The sequence below is a fragment of the Vicia villosa genome, linkage group LG1, assembly GCF_029867415.1.
Source record: "Vicia villosa cultivar HV-30 ecotype Madison, WI linkage group LG1, Vvil1.0, whole genome shotgun sequence".
Lineage (NCBI taxonomy): Eukaryota > Viridiplantae > Streptophyta > Magnoliopsida > Fabales > Fabaceae > Vicia > Vicia villosa.
Genome location: NC_081180.1, coordinates 35556974 through 35571283, shown reverse-complemented (window position 1 = coordinate 35571283; position 14310 = coordinate 35556974). Strand labels below are relative to the sequence as shown.

General features: G+C 38.1%; 1 long non-coding RNA gene across 1 annotated transcript; it reads right to left on the bottom strand.

The window, feature by feature from the left end:
• Window positions 1–12771: 12771 nt before the first annotated feature.
• Window positions 12772–14000, bottom strand: LOC131604237 (uncharacterized). The gene is made up of 4 exons (XR_009284622.1): window positions 13934–14000; window positions 13257–13341; window positions 13109–13138; window positions 12772–12998 (listed from the first exon to the last, which is right to left on the bottom strand). It is a non-coding gene; the product is annotated as an uncharacterized LOC131604237 (long non-coding RNA).
• Window positions 14001–14310: the final 310 nt, after the last annotated feature.

The following is a 14310-nucleotide window of genomic DNA, read 5'->3' as shown; positions in this document are numbered from 1 at the left end:
TTGTAGATTTTAATTAGACCAATTTTAACATAGTTATTTTAATTAGGTTTTAATTAATTTTAGGCTAATAATTTTAGGCTATTAATTTTAGAATTAATAATTTTAATTGATTTTAGGTTTAACAATTTTAAGTTAATTTTAGGCTTTTTAATCAGGTTTAGCCTTAATCAATAAACCATAATGTAAGAGTTGTCTAAACTACATCCTTAGGGGTTTTAACCCTGTTAGGTTTTTACCTTTAGGTTTTAGGTTTTGTAATCAAACATGAATTTCTTAATCACCTCGCGAATTTCTCCTCTCGCCTCATACTCTATGATTGTCGCATGCCTTTAATTTTAAATATCTATTTTATTCAAATTTTATTTTGTTATTTAAATTATTTGACTTTATTTTAATTATTTGCCTTTTTATTGTTTTCCTTTATTTCCGCGCCCAATTCTTCCTCTGTTTGTATCTGCCTTGCATTCCTTCTATATTTTGCCTCTATTTGCCTCTATTTTCCCTGCAGGTGTTTATTGTAATAATTTAGATTTTAATTTCCGCCTTTAAATTTTTGCCCACAGGTGTTTATTGTAATAGCGTAGGACTTTTAAACTCTGCTTTTAATTTTGCCTTATATAACTGCGTGGTTAGTAAAATAGGGAGTGGCAAGATAAATTGACATAGATCACTAATACAAGATAAATATGATCGAATTTAACCACATGATTGGTGCACACACTCACCTTTAGGGTAGCCTCTCTTGTTGCCTGTTGCCTTATTATTCGTTGCCTATTGCCTTTAAGTTGTTAAATAGTCAAGTCCCTCGATTCCGAGGATACCTAAGCAAAACAAATGTTACTCTCAGTTCATCATCATAAGATCATAGTTCCTCGAAGTTGCCTCGTGTCATACCCCAAATTTGTCCTACCCCTTTACTTTTAACTGACTTAAGCTTCCCATTTCATCTGCATACCCTCATTAGGGCATTTGCACGGCTTTGCATTCATTCATTAAATAAAGCATATAAAAGCATGGGATCAAAGGTCATGAAGCAAGCTGAAGTTTCACTTAGGTCTTGACACAAGGTAATTTATTCCTTCAAAAGGGGGTGTTTGGCACTTAATCAAGATTGTGATCGATACAGGTCTTTTGGAAAGCATTTGTTCAGATGACTTATTGCTTGACCTAAGGTTTATTTCCTAGGTCATTTGAATCGAGACTTCTTGATTAGGGTTATGGCCTCATATGTACTACATTGATTGATTCGGTTACGATGCTATGAATTGAGTTGAGGTATTGATTCATCTCCGTGTGGACAACCATTGTTCGAGTTTTGTTTCTTCTACGACAAGATATTGGGTTAATGGCGGATTTGAAGATTAAAGTGCAAATTCTTTTGATGTCAAGCACTGAGAGAAATAAAGGACAATTGCTTATTTGAATTCGGAAAAAGGAAAGAGATCTAAAGATAATCGACACTTGGTCAACAAGTCAACCTAGGAAGGTTGACTTTTGCTAACTAAGTCATGTGGATCTCCTCATTCAAGATGGAATATGGGTAATTTCATTTGAAAGACTTTATACTCATAGTAGATATTGAAGCATGAAGAGAAAAGAATAGAAGTAAAACTTCATTTGTATTTGGTTGAGATATAAGTCAATACAAAAGTCGAGTGTCTATACATCCATTTCAAATCCCTTTACTAAGGCCCGAATCCATTTGATCTATACAATCTTTCAATTCCCATTATCATTACGACATCTGAGTTCATCCACAATTACACAAAATCAATTCCAAGTCATTACGCCGAAACATTCACATCGAAAACTACAAAGAAAATATCCTAATCCTATTCTAGACACACTTTCGATTTTGCTATTTCAATCTTCAAGCTTTATGACCAGAAGCACACATTATGTTCCCATTCATTGAACCAACCTGCTGCCTGCATGTTAAAAAACAGCATAATCAGTCACAATACATACACAACTCAGCAGCCTCACATCATAACAGAAAAGAGAAATCGATGGAAAAAGTGGTAACAAAAATAACTACCCTCGTGTCGACTTAACCTCAGCCTTTCATCTGAACAAAAAAACAAGTGCAATATCAAAACAGAGCCATACGTACATTTTACCAATTCTCCAATTAACCTCCAGTAGCATTACACTAACACAATACACATAACCAATTGTCAACTAACCTGCCAGCAACAATATTCGACCAAGCCTTCTACAAGCCGACACCCCGACTGAAACTTCTTCTGACTTCCTCCAACAGTCATGATCCTGCCACAGAAAATTCAACTCAAATCAATATTAACTTTAACCTGTTCATAACCACACCAGTTCAGTCAATGTCCTAACAATTGCTAACCATCAAAGCTATTTTCCATAAACCTGCACTGTTAGCATAATTCTCCAAACCACATAACATCTCAAACCAGCCCTGCACCCAAACAGTATAAAAACAAAACAATTTCCTAACTACTAAATCAATTCCCAACAGAAAACCAAATATACAACCGTTTGTAACAAACTTTTCACCAAATAACTAACTTTATCTCATCCCTTAACCAACATAACAGTTTTTCAACCAACTTATTAACAGAATTTCTGCTACTACTAACTTCCAATAACCAGCCTCCTAACTATGTTAACATTCCCAACAGCTTCATAACAAACCAAAAAACAGTTATCGACCTCTAACTGACTCAACCATTTATAACACAAAAAATCTCCAACTAACTACAACTAGTAACAGAATGAGAAGAGGAGAATGTGACTACCAAAACTGAATCAGTTACAAATTACTAACAGCATGTAACAGAAGAAAACCAGCAGAGAAAAGAGGCAACACAAAAATCAGAAAGAAACTAACCTTCGGATCCCTATATAAGCTGTGCTCATTCTCTGAATTCGGGGGCTTCACCATTCATTCTTCAGATTCCTCTTCCAATCTTCAACCAAAAACTTGTCACAAAGACTCACGCTCATTCACCATCCACCTTTCACCTTCACTTTCATTCATCCTCTTCCACTCTCTCAATTCACATTCACACCATTTTTCTTTTACTCCATTCATCTTCACCTTCTACTTCAGTTCACTCTACACTTTCTCCCAATCTTCACTCCTTCACCCTGCCTTCATCTCCATCTTCAACCTTCCCATTTCTCCAATCATCGCAAAAACTAAGAAAAGAAGAAGGAAAAAACGGAAGGATCTGTAACAGAATTCACAAGAGAAAATCGATAACACAAAAGCATAACAGAAAGGAGTAACAACCTGTAACAGAATTCAGATCCTTATCTCTTCATCAACAAACTTCAAGAGTCTCTTCAGTCCTATCTGAACTTCTCCAATCTCGTTCTTCTACAACTTCAACAACATCACCATCACCGATTCGTCATCTGAGTCGCCTCTGCATCACGTTCAACCACTGCGCTCATTCATCATCGCATCACAATGATTTCGTCATCTTCATCATGCTTCAATCATAACTCTGTGAGCGAATCTTCTTCACCTTGAATTCAACGCAAGAACAACAACGAACATCGCAAGAGCGCAATAACGTTCACGCATCAAGAGATTCAAGAAAGAGACGAAGGAGTGAGGATAAGGTTCAACGCGTGCATACTTGACATCTTCCTCTGGCTTTCTCGTCACTCTCCTTCGAAGCATCGACGCGGTAGCAGATCGGAAAGGATGAAAACAAATTGAGATCGGTGAGGACGGTGGTGACGCCGTAGAGTTTTGATCGGAGAAGGGACTGATGCAATACGTGAGAGGACGGAAGAGACGAAGGTTCATCGGAAAGCTTTCGCCGTCGCCGCTGAAGCCGGAGAAAGATCATTCGAGGAATTTGAAAGGTCACGTAAATCATACCCTAATCCCCTTTTAATTTACATTTTGATTTAAATCTTGTTTACTATTATTAATTAGGATTAATGTGTATATAGATGTGATAATCAAATGTTAATAATCTGAATAACACAAACAACCATGGGCCTTGCACGAAAATGCTAATTACACTCTCCCTGGCCCATGCACCGTTTTACTGAATCAATCTGTAACAAAAAAAATCCCATTAGGCCTTCCACACGATTTACTATGTCCACCCCTGTAATCAGGCCCAGTTTGCTTCTTAACATAGTTTTAATTCATTTTGAAACTGCTGTTGCACCCCCCCCCCTTTTGCTGTTAATAAAAAAACAAATAAAAATAGTTTCCCTTTTATTTCTTGCTTATTAATTCAATTTACATGCAAATAAAAATCAATAAAAATAGGTTTTAGATAGATATATGTGTGTATATATTTTTGGTATTTTTTGTAGATTTTTAGAATTTGCTTGGCTATTTGTGATAAATTTTTTTCTTCACATATGTTCATTCTTCTTCATATTTTACTAGGTTTTACAAAGTAATTTCGTTTAACACCTTAGGATCAGAATTTAACCACCAATTTTTGTATGATTGCTGTAGACTAACCCATTATGTTATGTATAAAAAATGGTTTCCTAATTCTTTGTTTTGATTGGTATTTGGTTAGTGTTGTTTAACTCGATTAACATGCGTTTCCATTAGACAATTGTGACGTTTGTGCTCTCAAATTAAAATGCATTCATGCAATAATGTTGGTTCCTTTTTGTACATATAATTAGGGATGTCTAGAGGTCCTAAAACCTGGAATTGAAAATTTTAGATCATGTTTTCTTATTTTACTTGTTTTTTCTTTTTCACATGTAAATAACTCGCTTTTGGTTAGCGATTGTATCGTAACTTGTACAAATGACCCGTAATTTTGTGTGAAACTTCTTGGCGTGATTTTGTGGTTGTTTAGGCATCTAGTAGAGGCTATTTGCTACTGACTTGTACCATTTGATTACATGTTTCTAACTTCATTCACGATTTGAAACCGTTTAGCTAGTATTGACCTAGTGTTGTCTAGTTTTGGTTAGAGTTTTGTATTGCTTCATGCTAATTGACTAATATAGATTAACATAGGATATTGGAACTAAATGAATGAGTTTTCTACTGACTTCAAGCTTAGACCATGTGTTCACTTGCTTTTGCTTTGATTAATTGATGTTTGTCCGCTAATTGGTAAGTAACGACGCATGCGATACTTTGGTAACTTCTTGTGGATATTCTTGTATGATACCATGATGCTTTTGTATTTGATTTGGGACATTAAATCCCTTGGTTAGCTACTGACCTAAAACTTTCACCTCCCATTTCCATGCTTAACCTTTTATTTCTTGCTTTGATGTTGCTTATTTCTTACTATTGCTTGCCATGTTCCCTTAGACTCTTCCTTCTTTGTTAAGAGGAATTGAGATAGGATAGTTATCCTTGACCTTAGGGCCATGAATAGATTAGAATAACTTAGATTAGATGTTAGATCTAGTTCCCTATTGCATTCTTTTTCTTTTTCAACTCTTTAAAACATTAATAAACGGAAGATGCGAATCACATTAAACAAGTGATTGAGAAATGAGTGGGATTCATTCCCTAATCTATTTCTCAATCGCTTAGTGGCATAGAAACGAGTGGGATCCATTCCCTAATCTGTTTCTCGGTCACTACTTAATGGGAGAGAAACGAGTGGGATTCATTCCCTAATCTGTTTCTCAAACATTAATTAATGGGAGAGAAATGAGTGAGATTCATTCTCTAATCTGTTTCTCAAACATTACATAATGGGATGGAAATGAGTGGGATTCATTCCCTAATCTGCTTCTCGATCATTATACATTTTATGTGATTCGAATCGTGAAGTAAATTCCCTTAAAAAACACACAAACAAAAACACTTTAAAACATCTAACAATGGTTCAGACTAAAGCAAAGTAGAGAAAGTGGTGAGTGGCCCGGTATTGGGAACTGTTCATCACTCATCTACCCTAAAAGACACAAACCAATCATTTCTTTTTCTTTTGCCTCGTTGGCACCTAAGGGCAATGTCATTTCCGCTTGTACGCATCCTAGGTCGATCCCTTATGCAAAAGCGTGAACGTTGACTCCGCCCAATTAAAAAACACAAAAACAAACAGAAAATCTTTAGCCGAGCTACGGTAACTCTGATTCCTGAAAAGGATACGTAGGCAGCGGGGTAGGGCCCGTGCGAGTACAATTCTTTCTTTTCCCTACATTTTGCATTCATTTCGCATATAGACATAGACATAGTACACACCCTTTAGATAGAAACAGACATAGGTGGATACCATCGAGTACGATGGGCGTGAGGGGTGCTAGCACCTTCCCCTCGCGTAACCGACTCCCGCACCTAGATTCTCTGGTCGCAAGACCCTGTTCCTTCCTTTGTTAGGTTTTCTGATATTCCTTTCCCTTATGGGATAAATATATTGGTGGCGACTCTGTTCATTTTTCGCGAGCGTGCGACAGCTGGCGACTCTGCTGGGGATGTTGCTAGACCTGTTGCTGGTCCATCCTTAGTGAGTCGATCCTAGCCTATCCGTTTGTTTGTTTATTTACTGGGTGTGCTATGTTTTGTCTATACGTGCCTTTATTTATTTTATGTATTTATTTTATGTTTCGCATGGCCTGTTTACTTTCCCGCTTGCATATCATGTTTATTTTCCGCATGCATCTGGACTGGATTGGGATCCCCTTCGGGACCATATATTTTCACTGTTTGCAGGTTGGGTGGGATGTTCTATGAGGTAAAAGGCCCAATACCCAGGCCAGAGTGACACATAGGATACCTAGGACAGAGTGGATAGTCATGACGCCAACAGAATGTCAGGTTCTGTTGATTGCGATCATGAGACCCACGACCAGTCGAGGTTCAAATGAGATACCGTTGTTGGCATGTATTTGCGACAATGATGGTGTTTCAGGAGAACTGATAACGCTGGAAGCCATTGACCTACCTTGACCTAGACTACACCTGTGAGTGGGGTGGGATATACATGACAGGTACCGTTGGTGACTATTCTGTTCTGTTGGTGACTATTCTGTTCTGTTGGTGACTATTGGTTTTCCTGGTATTCAAAAAGGTGTCGGACCTTTGATCCTGTGACATTGGACTCGTATCAGTTATTCAGAAGTTTGTATGGTGGTTACTAAGATTATATGGACCGTGGATCCCATGCTTTTGCATTGCATAACATCATTGCTTTGTCCACTCCATTTATGAAAGATCCTAAAGTCTATTTCCAAAAAAAAGAGAAAAGAAAAGAAAAAAAAAAGATATGTAAAAGAAAAGGAAATAGAAAAGCAAAAAAGAAAAGAAAAGATATTCTATACAAAAAAAGAGAAGCTTTGATTCCAAAAAAAGAAAAACAAAGTGTGTGAAAAGACTTTAGGATCTCTCATAAATGAAACATGCATTCATACTATCATGCATTTCATGGTTCTACCAGAAGCTTGTGGGGCCTTTTCTACTCAGACTTTGACATCAACAAGACAATTGGCTTCTTACCGCTATGTGCTCAAAAGTTAACATTGGAACAACTCTGTGGGGTTTTGACGGAGATGAGAACAGAAATGAGGACTAACATGAAACAATGTATGGAGGTTATTCAAGCCTTTTCTCTTTGACAAGAAGAATTGAGACAAGTTCCTCAGAGGCCAAATGCAAATGTTAATCTCACCCATGAGGAGGTCTTATGTATCAGAATGTTTGAAGCATAGTTGAGATTCCTATCACTCTTAAGGAGGAAACACATTATGAGAACAATTCGATCATTGAAGTCTTCAAGTTTCCGATTATTGAGATTGACAAAAGGTTCCACCTCTTGGAGAAAAGATTGAAAGCCATAAAAAAGTCATGACTCCGTTGATTTGGGTATTGTTGGTTTGCGCTTGATGTCAAAAAACTGCAAGGGTCATTTACTCCCACTCTGACTGGTTTGGATATGGAAACTAAATTGGTAATCATCTCTTGTACATGTGTGGAGGTTGCTTGGGGCTCCCGCACGAGGGATAAGCAAGACGTACTCTTATCTTGAGCATTGCATCACTCGCATTGCTCGAATCCCTAAAGCAAGGCAAAAGTTTACAACTCATGGGTGACTTTGTTGGAGTTCTCTTTTGAAGTAATCTGAAGTGTTTGGAAGGAACTGCAGAAAGTATTCAAGCTCAACAAGTCCAGACGGAGTCAAGTCTCCTCAACAGCGGCACCCATTTAGTTTCTTACTGCATTCTCATTGTAATTTTTCATTTGTGTGTTTAAGCATCAATAGCATGTAAAAACTTGTTAATTTCTGAATGAAAATCATAATACATTGTTTATGTTCGTCTTGAAGTAATCCATTCGTTATCACTCATAAAATGTTTTGGCATTACGATACCAACTTTACTAATTGCTTGCTTATGCAAAAAGCTGAGGGAGAATGATGAAAGATAAAAATGAAAAATCTCTAATCATGTGTTTTCGAATAAAAACCCTACTGAGGATGTACAGGCATTGTTTCAAATCCCCAAACACCGGAGATATAAGGGAGATAGACTCTCGTTAACCCCTTTGAGCCTTGGAGAAGGAGTTTCTTTTCTAATCATAAAAACCCTTATTTTAACCTTGGGGCAGGGTAGTGTTCATTTAACTTGATCGAGTGTTCAGAATTCACCAAAAAGGTATGAATCTAAGGATACAACAAGGGTTATCCTTCAAAAGGTTGAGGAATGTCAAAACCGCAACGATTATCCTTATTCCATCAAGAGATGACGATACCACAATGGTAACCCCTCATCAATCAAAGACTCAGGAAGTCACTCATTTCCAATAAATTCAGAGATTCAGGTCACACGACTTGTTCAAAAAAAAAGGAGAGCAAAAAAAAATGGCGAAAGAATAATGAAAATAAAAAAAAAAGATGAAAAGAAAATGGCAAAAGAAAAAAGATGATGAAATTGCCAAGCGAGAACAAAGTCGTGTGATAATGAACCAGAAGAGAAAAGGTGAGTGACCGCCATGTCCAAAGAACCTCATTGATTCCTCAACCATTTCAAATTCCTTGTGAGGGATGAACACTCGTGTCGAGTTAACTGAACATAGGAATGGAGAACATCGCGAAGGGGGTGGGTACAAATAATTTTGAGCCAAAAATCCTTTGTTTTCTGAAAACCGTGAACCTGGCCAAGTTACAACCCTCAAAAGTCCTAATTGAAGTAGGGTTATTTTGAAAGCACACTCCTATGAGATAGCGTTTAACTGACTCCCAATGAAGCGAGACTCATTTCCATGTTGGTATCGTATGCTTGCTTTATCTTCTATATGCAAAAATCGAGGTTGTGTCAACTAGTGATCCAGTCACAAGAGGTCGCAACCTCTTTTCATAAAAAGTTTTATAACTTCAAGATTAACATAGGCTTTGCATTAGAATTATCATTCTTAGAATTAACATTCTTTTGCATGCGAAATATGTGCTTAACATCAAGGGAGTTACCATGATGAGAATCAATGAGTGACTTGATCATGTCAAAGTACAAGAGACTTGAGAACTCTGAGGAATAAAAGCTAATCATCTCAAATGTTGACCATCAAGGGGCAGGTTCTCTAAAAAACTCTGTTGGGCATGAACAGTTGATGCATTCTTTGATTACTCTGAGGGGAAGAGTCTGAAGACTCCGTTGGGCGTGGTAAAGTTGTTTCCATGTTTGTTTGACTTCAAAACAAAGAAAGCCTGAGGATTCTAGCAAGATGTACCTAATCAGGGGCAATTGAATCGAGGTTTGACCTCTCAAATTCAGTATATCTGGGGAAATCATGTCGATAAATCTCTTCAAGCTTTGATCGATCAGGGGCAATCACGTCGAGGAATCTCTCTTGAGTTTGACCAATCTGGGGCAGTTACGTCGAGATTCGACGAATCCCTCCAAGGATCCCTTTGGGGCAAATTCCTCCATAAGTCACGAAGCTTGGGGCACAATTCTGATTTTTTTGTCGCCCCCCGACCATAGGAGTTTATTTCTCCTAGAAATTTGGTCTCTCCCCAAGCATAGGAGTTTATTTCTCCTGAGAGTTTGTTCCATTCCTCAAGCATAGGAGTTTATTTCTCCTAGGAGTTGATCTACTTCCCTAACCAAGGCTCCTTACCTGGATCTCTCATCCCCAACATGGTGAATCGAGGGAATCTCCTCAAGTTGAAAATCCTCCAAGCACTGGCACATGGTGAGAAGTCCGAAGTCATTCTACGTTCTGGAAGGCAACAACAAGAGTGTGCCCTTACAAGTCAAAGTCCAATATCTATTGGCACCTCCACATGGTCCTTAACACTAAGGGGATTCTCCCTGGTGTCTACCTCACTAACGCCTTTATTTGGCATCCTGCATATAGTGTTCACTGCATATAACATTGCATCCTCAAAAGCGTAGCATATCCGTCAAAGCGGATCATTACGCCACATAAAAATTCAAACATGCATAGCGTAAGCCAGATAATACAAATCAGCACTCAATCAAGCCGAAGATACATCCCCACATAAAAAGCCGTCCTTACAAACTCCGATTGATATCTGCTACTACACCACAAATCTCCTCAAACCATGGTGCCAATACCTGGTATCCTCAATCCCCAAAAGAAGTCTCATGTTCTCTCCCCAATGTGGATCGGATGCAATGTCTTTCTTCGTCAGAATCGTTGTCTCCGAGGTTATTTCCCGTGTGCCGCGCGAAGATTAGAGTGCGAATGAGGATGGGCATTCAACCCATCTCATTTTTCAATCGTTTGAATAATCATACTTGGTGTGTGGCGATTCAAACGATTGCCACTCTTGAAGAGTTACACCCCGCCTTTGGCCTGAGGGATTAATGTAATTCTTATGCTTCGTAAGCATCAATATCCCCGTAACCCCCCGTGGTTACTGTCATCTTATTGCCGAGCCTAGTCGTCCCTAGCCTCCGTGATTCCTTCCCTCGTACGGGAAATTTTTTTCAGATCCAACCCCCGTGTTGCGTATCCTTTGCCTTCCGTCCTGGCAAATCATTTCAAGACTAAATTTCAATCCCCAGTAAGTCCATCTATCAAGCTTCTCAAACGCTCGTATGTGTTATCCTTTCGATACTCGTCTGTATCTCCCTTTTGATGCTCATCTGTGTCATCCTTTCGATACTCGTCTGTATCTCCCTTTCGATGCTCGTCTGTGTCATTCTTTTGATACTCGTCTGTATCCTCCTTTTGATGCTCGTATGTGTCATCCTTTCGATACTCGTATGTATCTCCCTTTTGATGCTCGTATGTGTCATTCTTCCGATACTCGTTTGTATCTCCCTTTTGATGCTCGTATGTGTCATTCTTCTGATACTCGTCTGTATCCTCCTTTTGATGCTCGTATGTGTCACTTTTTCGATACTCATTTGTATCTTCTTTTGATGCTCGTATGTGTCATCCCTTTAATACTCGTCTGTATCTTCTGTTGATGCTCGTATGTGTCATTCTTTCGGTACTCGTATGTATCTTCTTTCGATGCTCGTCTGTGTCATTCTTTCGGTACTCGTATGTATCTTCTTTCGATGCTCGTCTGTGTCATTCTTTCGGTACTCGTATGTATCTTCTTTCGATGCTCGTCTGTGTCATTTCTTTGGTACTCGTATGTATCTTTTTTCGATGCTCGTCTGTGTCGTTCCCTTGATACTCGTCTGTATTCTCTTTCGATACTCGTTTGTGTCTCTCTCAAAACATTCGTCTATGTTACCTTACCTTTCTGTCAAACCTATTTCTCTTCCAATCACTTTCATGCATCAATCATTTCCTTTGAGAACCTTGTATTGGCACCTTGGCTACGTTACAAGCTACCCCATTTCAGCCCATTACTCACCGTAAATTCTTCCACCGGAAAAACAAAAATTCTCTTTCCCCAGCAAATATCAGAAAAACAAGGATAACACTTACACCATCTTCTCTTTAGGACAAATTTCTGGTACTTTGATATTTAATCTTCTTCTACCTCGAATGTTCGAAAGCCTAGCGCCAATCTCACCTTCAGGTTTAAGACGATTAAATAGGGGCAGCTGTCATACCCCAAATTTGTCCTACCCCTTTACTTTTAACTGACTTAAGCTTCCCATTTCATCTGCATACCCTCATTAGGGCATTTGCACGACTTTGCATTCATTCATTAAATAAAGCATATAAAAGCATGGGATCAAAGGTCATGAAGCAAGCTGAAGTTTCACTTAGGTCTTGACACAAGGTAATTTATTCCTTCAAAAGGGGGTGTTTGGCACTTAATCAAGATTGTGATCGATACAGGTCTTTTGGAAAGCATTTGTTCAGATGACTTATTGCTTGACCTAAGGTTTATTTCCTAGGTCATTTGAATCGAGACTTCTTGATTAGGGTTATGGCCTCATATGTACTACATTGATTGATTCGGTTACGATGCTATGAATTGAGTTGAGGTATTGATTCATCTCCGTGTGGACAACCATTGTTCGAGTTTTGTTTCTTCTACGACAAGATATTGGGTTAATGGCGGATTTGAAGATTAAAGTGCAAATTCTTTTGATGTCAAGCACTGAGAGAAATAAAGGACAATTGCTTATTTGAATTCGGAAAAAGGAAAGAGATCTAAAGATAATCGACACTTGGTCAACAAGTCAACCTAGGAAGGTTGACTTTTGCTAACTAAGTCATGTGGATCTCCTCATTCAAGATGGAATATGGGTAATTTCATTTGAAAGACTTTATACTCATAGTAGATATTGAAGCATGAAGAGAAAAGAATAGAAGTAAAACTTCATTTGTATTTGGTTGAGATATAAGTCAATACAAAAGTCGAGTGTCTATACATCCATTTCAAATCCCTTTACTAAGGCCCGAATCCATTTGATCTATACAATCTTTCAATTCCCATTATCATTACGACATCTGAGTTCATCCACAATTACACAAAATCAATTCCAAGTCATTACGCCGAAACATTCACATCGAAAACTACAAAGAAAATATCCTAATCCTATTCTAGACACACTTTCGATTTTGCTATTTCAATCTTCAAGCTTTATGACCAGAAGCACACATTATGTTCCCATTCATTGAACCAACCTGCTGCCTGCATGTTAAAAAACAGCATAATCAGTCACAATACATACACAACTCAGCAGCCTCACATCATAACAGAAAAGAGAAATCGATGGAAAAAGTGGTAACAAAAATAACTACCCTCGTGTCGACTTAACCTCAGCCTTTCATCTGAACAAAAAAACAAGTGGAATATCAAAACAGAGCCATACGTACATTTTACCAATTCTCCAATTAACCTTCAGTAGCATTACACTAACACAATACACATAACCAATTGTCAACTAACCTGCCAGCAACAATATTCGACCAAGCCTTCTACAAGCCGACGCCCCGACTGAAACTTCTTCTGACTTCCTCCAACAGTCATGATCCTGCCACAGAAAATTCAACTCAAATCAATATTAACTTTAACCTGTTCATAACCACACCAGTTCAGTCAATGTCCTAACAATTGCTAACCATCAAAGCTATTTTCCATAAACCTGCACTGTTAGCATAATTCTCCAAACCACATAACATCTCAAACCAGCCCTGCACCCAAACAGTATAAAAACAAAACAATTTCCTAACTACTAAATAAATTCCCAACAGAAAACCAAATATACAACTGTTTGTAACAAACTTTTCACCAAATAACTAACTTTATCTCATCCCTTAACCAACATAACAGTTTTTCAACCAACTTATTAACAGAATTTCTGCTACTACTAACTTCCAATAACCAGCCTCCTAACTATGTTAACATTCCCAACAGCTTCATAACAAACCAAAAAACAGTTATCGACCTCTAACTGACTCAACCATTTATAACACAAAAAATCTCCAACTAACTACAACTAGTAACAGAATGAGAAGAGGAGAATGTGACTACCAAAACTGAATCAGTTACAAATTACTAACAGCATGTAACAGAAGAAAACCAGCAGAGAAAAGAGGCAACACAAAAATCAGAAAGAAACTAACCTTCGGATCCCTATATAAGCTGTGCTCATTCTCTGAATTCGGGGGCTTCACCATTCATTCTTCAGATTCCTCTTCCAATCTTCAACTAAAAACTTGTCACAAAGACTCACGCTCATTCACCATCCACCTTTCACCTTCACTTTCACTCATCCTCTTCCACCCTCTCAATTCACATTCACACCATTTTTCTTTTACTCCATTCATCTTCACCTTCTACTTCAGTTCACTCTACACTTTCTCCCAATCTTCACTCCTTCACCCTGCCTTCATCTCCATCTTCAACCTTCCCATTTCTCCAATCATCGCAAAAACTAAGAAAAGAAGAAGGAAAAAACGGAAGGATCTGTAACAGAATTCACAAGAGAAAATCGATAACA